This window comes from Anarrhichthys ocellatus, unplaced genomic scaffold (assembly GCF_004355925.1).
Source record: "Anarrhichthys ocellatus isolate YVR2014 unplaced genomic scaffold, GSC_Weel_1.0 scaffold78, whole genome shotgun sequence".
In the NCBI taxonomy this organism is placed as follows: domain Eukaryota; kingdom Metazoa; phylum Chordata; class Actinopteri; order Perciformes; family Anarhichadidae; genus Anarrhichthys; species Anarrhichthys ocellatus.
The window spans coordinates 1,531,681-1,539,194 of NW_022280108.1; positions in this window are offsets into that span (position 1 = coordinate 1,531,681).

A 7,514-nucleotide genomic window follows, 5' to 3' on the forward strand; every position below is an offset into this window, starting at 1 on the left:
ACACGAGAGCGGAAGTGACCGCCTCAGCAGCTTCCTGCAGCTTGTCAGAGCTCAGGACCGCTGCTCCCCATGTTTGCTCTCCGACTGGAATAGTTAGCAGCTGGTCGCACTGAAACAAACAACTTGCCATTCAAACGAAGGGGGGCGGGTCTGCAATGGAGCAAGGCTTTATGGGAAATGCTGTTCTCTTGCCTACATGTCTGTACAGGTGAATTAGAAGGAAGATAACATAACATTTAACTTTATATTGTCTTTACATTCACATGGTTGCGTTAAATAAAATAAAATATAACAGTAAAAGACAATTTTAAGAAATTATATTGCAAACAATATTATATTTTTTTAAACTATATCATATAAATGTATTGTCCCGTGCAATTTCATTCCTTATAAAGGTAGTACAGACACTTAGTACTAAGTACTACACATAGTATAAATATAGGTATGGATAATAAATACAGTATACATACAAATATATGAATGTATGTAGTGTTTTATATAATATGAAGTGCAGAAATAGGAAAAAATAGTGTGCTTAATACATGATGTATACAATAATAATAATATATAATTGAGGATAAGGTGCAGGGTTAATGTGAAGTCTTTGATTTGATGTCCAACAATCGGACTAAATAGAAGTTAGTAGTGTTGAGTTATTGTTGCCCATCTCAAATAAAGCCACTGTAATTAATATCTTGTTTCCAAATCCATACGTTCAGTATTACAAATGCATTTAAGTGGAGCTTGGTGAGAACAGCTGTTGCTGTCATAGTATAGAGACAAACATAAAAACTATAAATACATTTTTACTGCACCTTTTTTAAACTGTAACCGGGCCTCTTTGGAACACAACGCTGGACCAGCTGAGAGCACCGCGTCACATGTCTGAATGCTCCTTCATGCTTTTAGTCCTCTGTACACATAGACGTTATTTAGTTCTGTACGTGAACAAAGCGCTGTACAATGTTTGAACCACTGAAGAAAGGCAAAGATCCCCGCGAGCAACAGTTCAACAGCAACCGAGTCCCGTTTATCAGCGTGAGCGACAAATTCAATATTTGTAGAGAGGTCTGATAATTATTTAGTATTTTATTACTTTCTAAACGTAGAGATGAAAGCATTATGTCCTATTAAGGTATGATATGTAAAATGAGAAGGTATACGCAGCTTAAGCTCGAACCTTTTTTAGGAATAAATATCTTCTTTAGAACGTTTGCTGAATGAGAACCAATGTTATATAAATAATTGGCATCCTGTTGCGTCTCCGGTGTTTTGAGTCTGAGTGACAGGTGGTCTCCTGCTGTGAGATTACCGTGGAAACGTACATATTCAACGATCACAATGGGGCTTGTGGGTAAAAAAAAAAAAACACACCGGCCTTTGACGCGTCAACAACGGACAGTCGCACTCGTAGTTCTTCTCTCATCTACTACGCTTGGTGTGTGTGTGTGTGTGTGTGTGTGTGAGAGAGAGAGAGTGAGAGAGAGAGAATCTCAGACCTAAGGATGAGTCACCAACTGAGCAAAAGCGGCCAGTTTCTCCAGACCCCCAGAGAATTTGATTGAAAGTTTGTCAGTGAATTGCACCACTTAAAGGCACAGTGTGTATCATTTAAGGGGGTTTATTGTCAGAAATGGAATAAAGTGTGATTAAGTATGTTTTCTCTAGTGCATAATCGCCTGAAAAATAAGAATTGTTGTGTTTTCATTACCTTAGAATGAGCCGTTTACATCCACAAACGGAGCGGGCCGACATGTTTAGTAGCCCGGTGGACAAAGTCGGTTTCAATCCTGAACCTCAGCGTCTGTCCTGTAAAGGGCTTTGTGTCTAAATAAAGCTTAGTTGTCGTTTATAGTGTTGTTAAAAGTATCAATGTCTTGATACACATTGTTTGCTTTTATAAAAACCGTGGTACAACATCAAAGTTAGATATTCGAGACAACACTGATATTTCCTTATTACAGGTGAACAGGGTAAAACAATCTAACTAATAGATCTCACCATGAAACCTCCCCAGTTGATTACTTAAATTAAGACAGTTTTCTTTTTCTTTCAGAATTGTTATGTTTAATTATGCAAATGAGGCATTATCTAATGGTAACTTTTGGTGAATTTAGGAGAAATCTACAGATGCAAACAGACAAAGTAGTAAAATAAATCTCTCCACTTGTTATGGAGGGAAAAATAGCCCAAAATCTTAAAGTTGATTGATCAGTGCATGACAATGTTTTTGCATGTACAGGTCTTTTGTGAACATTTGGCTGTCAAAAGTTGGGACTATGTATAAGTATTATTGTTGTTGTTGTTGTTGTTGTTATATAATTCAGGTTCAGGGCGTCCTGTTGCTTCTCGTCCATCGTGTGTTGAGTATTTTGGCCCAGAGGAGGAAGATGTGCACCAGACTTGGATCCGTTCCTCTGAATCTCAAACCCCATAGCTAACGATCTCAGAGTGCTTTTTAACACTTAACACGTTAACATGCATCTTTGGTTCAGTTTTATCACATAAGCTGGTTCTTTGTCATCATATACACAACTACAGAGAAGCAGCAGTTTGCTCCCTCCAACAACGCTCATTAAATATGCATAAAAAGAAGATAAAGTAAAAACAAAACTAGAATCAAAGACATTTATATTACTTTGTTTTATATTTTATTATAGCGCTGTATTTGCAATATATATATAATTTCCTAATTCGTTACCACTTAAGTTGTGGTAGACAGTAAATGTACATGTACAGAAGTAATAAATATATATTTATATACACATGCATATATACAAAAGAACAAGCAGGCACAGCTGCTTCTCCTTCCTCTATCTTAGCGTGCGGTTGTCCATGAGGCTCCACTTCTAGGTTTCATGTGAAAGACTTAAAGCACTTCCTTCCCTGACGAGTTTCTTCTTGTCTAGTAAATCACAGCAGCACTCGGGTGTTAATTGTCCGTAGCCGCGGGCTTCTGCCGCTGTGGTATTTCCAGCCAACACTCTAATTGCCGAAACAATTAGTAGTAAGCGCCCACAACAAAGTATTAATTAAGCACACAGAGAGACTCTGCTACCACAACAGAGAGTGTCAACTTATTTGAACTGGAAACAAAAGAAACGTCCCTCGTGACGGTTAACTACTGTACTAATATGTCTCTGTAATAAATACACAATAACATAAATACATAAAGACATTTAATACACTGAGGTATTTAAAAACATTAAAATCCACAAACATCATAATTATCTTTCTTTATGGTGCATGTTTAGAGATCACATCTCAGCACATGAACACTCTTTGTGGTTTTCCCTGTTGGATAATAAAACACTGTAGTGACACCTCATGAATATTTATCAACTTTTAAATATTCATGAGCTCATTGCCCTTGTTTAGATACATTAAGGAGTGCAAACGACATTTCTTTCTGTGAGAAATATTTAAAAAAAAGAATATAGATTATTCATTGTTTCTCACAGACGATGGACTCTCAGCCCGCTATGAAGCAATCAATTCCTCCCAACGTATATGGAACCCTGTGTAATGTATCTCCATTCACCTTTCATGTATAATGTTCAGTATTGATTACAAGTGGGTCTTCTATTGCCTCGTGCCTGTAAATGGACCTGAACTGGACGCTGGTACAGCTAAAGGAACAAGTGTTAGTACGTCTTCCAACTGGCCACATGTTGAAGAGTCGGCCTTCATAGATCAGAGAGGGGGTCTTTGTGTACAGAACAGTGTTTTCCTCTCCAGCTGCTCCACTCAGCCGCCTTCTTTTCTTCTTTTTTGCATTGGCAAACTGACCGCGGAGCTTTCTTCCCATGTTATGTCGGCCTCCTCCTGGCTGCTTCCCCGATGTGTCTCTAAGAACTTGGGTGTTTTTTTTGTAGAATGAAAGTAATGAATCGTACAAACGTGTCTATTTTAGGGACAACAGCACAAACTTTATGAAGTCTACCCTCGCAGACATTCATAGTGTTATAAAAGTGAGCTTCAGTGTGCGTGGGGATTTAATAAGAGCAAGACTTGTTTTTTTAACCTTTGAAAAACCCAAAACAGAAATGAGCATCAGTGTAAAGAATGGATTACAGGCATAGACTGTATATAAGAGAAGAGGCTTCACTCACTGGTTTGTGGACTGCTGTTTTTAAGGCTTGAGTTCAGCGTTTTGGCCATCGCCATCTTGGTTTTTGCAACCAGTAAACAGGAAGTGACCATATTTAGACTGAGGAGGAGTGACGTAGAGACGCTGTATACGTCTCTGGTAGAGACCTGTCAATCACTGTGTAGCCCCGCCCTAAAGCATCCCCTGCTTTATGGTCTGTGTGACTCTAAATGGACCATAATTCACTAAATGAACATCATGCTGTGTTGACGGGTCGCTGCTGCTACCAGAGCTGTGTACGGCGTCTCTACGTCACTCCTCCTCAGTCTAAATGTGGTCACTTCTGCTCATTGGTTGCGGAAACAAACATGGCAACGGACGGAATTCAAGATGGTGACGGCAAAATCTCCGAACTTGAAGCTTCACAACGGCTGTCCACAAACCAAACCAATGACTGATGCCACGATGACGACGTCCACTACAAATGTAGTAATTGTCTCCAAATATGAACAAAAAAAACATAAGCTCTTTTGATTGTATGGCTGATAAGTTAGAGTGTAGGATTTCCCTTACTTGTAATATTAAGACTTTATATCTCTACAACACAAGAACAATGCTTCTTTTACATGAATCATAAAAGCATCGAGGATGATGATCTACTTGAAACAAGCAGCTTTGGCCTCAGCCGACACTAAACTAAACATGTGCTGTGCAAGAACATAAAGCTTGAGGTCAAAGTAACTAGGGGGGCTTCAACAGTCAGTTGTATTGTAAAAATAGAAACATGACATAAACAGGAAGTGGCAGGAAGAACATTTCCTTTTGCATAAAAACACTCATGTTGCTGAACAGCTTCCTGTATTTGCTTTCAAAAATGAGCAAACAACAAACACTCCAGTTCATTAAAGGACACATATCAGCCTCGCATTTGGTCTTTCACGGTCTCTGTCCAGGTAACATCACTAAAAACTCTCCGACACGTCAGCGCTGACGTCAAAGACGGTCTGAGGGTTCAGCGCTCGGGGCTTAAGGGGACATCGGCCACTTTCTCAAGTCCCCTTATGTGCTCTCGTGTCCTCCAGGAGACATTTGATATCGTCTCTAACTGTCAACACAACAAAGGATTCACAACAAAGGAGCCAGCGAGGAGGTTGAATACAAATCCTGTAGGTTGTTATCAATATTATTATAGATATTATAAATAAGCTTCACATTTACTGCAGGGTCCATTCATGACAGTGTAGCACATCATGTCTGCAGCTTGTTCTGTGTTTCTACTGACACTAAAGAGGTAAAGCAGCATAATGAGGCTTTTTGGGTCACATGATGTTGTATGTTTTTTGTATTGTGTGTCAAGATGGCTTGAAATACCACGTGCATCGCCACACTTCCATTTCTCAGGTAATGAGAGATAAATATATAACCCTCTGATGATGTTGCCGTGCTACGAGAGGACTCTGACGCAGACAGTCGCCTTGTTTTAACCCTTAACATCACAGTAAAATACTTGTTTGGGTGCAGTTTTTTTGCATCTACACAGAATAGTATTTAGAGCACTGGATGGGCATTCTGTGGGGGAGAAAATCTTTGCTCTTTGATCCCAAGATGCTGAAGATAGTTCTTTAGAAGTTCCACAGTGAGACGGCCTGGTGTCAATCGTCCTCTCTCTTTGTCTTTGTTTCCGGCTCAGTACAGCGTGAGTTGCGTAACTAATATTTGGAATATGAAAAATATAAAACCACCAAAATGAAAACCCTGCCGTTGGACGCTCATATCCACAGTTGGCTCTCCCTCCAAGGACTAGAATTAACTGAGGAGTGGAGAATAAAAAATCCCGATGAAATGACAGCCGAAGGCAGCCGAGCGACGGACCGTTTATAAATTCTGGCTGCGGCGTGGTGATTGCTTCACTGAAAGGTCTTAAAAGCAAAATCTCAGGAGCTGCAAATGACAGCTGACAGCGTGGGAATATCTGCATGCGACTCAGGTGGGATGAAGTTGAAAATCTCTGAAAAAGACATGAAATGGATGTTGAGTTGGGATTATTTGGTCCTTAGGAAAGTTGTGCGCTTAAAACTGATCATATATGGAGTCACAAACCTTAAGCAGCATTCTGAATACAGCAGGTGAACTTTCTCTGTGCACTGGACTGTCCTGAACAAACCGTATGAGAGCCAGGGTTCTCTGAATCATACCGGTGTGTTTCCTGACAGCCTCGGGCTTTCTTAACCAACTCTTCCAGCAGACTGATTTCCTTCAGCTTCCACACTCATGAGTCACTGTAAGTTTCTGAGCACACTCAGCACTTTCCTGGATGCAGTTGTCCTTTTTAAAAGTGTACAAAACAACTTCACACATCAGTGGCAACGAATAGATGGGAGGAATTCTGATGACTTCAGCTCAAAAGAAATCCTGTAACATCGGCTCAGGAAACGGCACGAACACGCACACAGTTTGTTGTGTGATGCTTTAAACCGAAGAGACGGCACGGTGACGAGTGTGTGTGCAGCCAGCGGCCACGCAAACACCAATATATGATGCATCTAAGAGATTCTGGGGGTCAAGAAAAAGCACATGGAGGAGATTAACACGGGTATAAAGAAATACATGTGGCCTGATTACATGTTGATTTACAGAACTAGTTTAAAAGTAGACTCAGAATAAAAAGTGGCCTCACTTTGGGCCTGATGATGATGGTACTAGAGGGATTATTTGAAGTTTGCATGTAGGAAAACAGGTATGAGTCACTTTTAGCATTACATGCTTGACTGCCTGTCGATTGCACAATTTTACAATGCAACCTGCTTTCTGTGGTAAATTATCAAAAAGAATGAGGAAGATGGATCCCTTTGTAGCTACCTCCAGAGTTGCACATGTGCAGCAGCGATCGGGAAGCGAGCGGCGCGTACCGTTGTAGTTCCTTTGTGGCGTAATGATACGAGAACGTAGGTTTTGGTTTGGAAGCTCATCTCAAAGTGTTGGTTCATTCCACTAAATCTAGCTTCACAAGCGACTGGGTGACTTCAATTCTATTAGTTTCAAGTAAGTCCAATGTGTCTTGGTAGATGCGTTTTCTGAGAAGATCATTATAGTTAAACATTAAAAGGTTTTGTTGCACTGAACACCAGCAGATTTTGAACAGGAGGAAGTATTTGTTGCCTTGTACTTTTTATCCATAGTTAATGCTTGAGTCTACTTCTGAATCAGCAGACATTTTCCAGCAATAACAATATCAGGTGCTGAGAGTCACATTTGGCCTTTACTCAAGGATTATGAGAGCCAAGTGTTTCAATCTGGGATTTGATTAAATTCATTTGTGGCTGTGGGGTATTTTCAAAAGCAGGTTTCAGCGCTTTAGTCTGAATGCATTCTGCATCAGGAGGTTCTCTGCCGCTGCTTGGTGTCATTTAAGAGGCAACCGAGC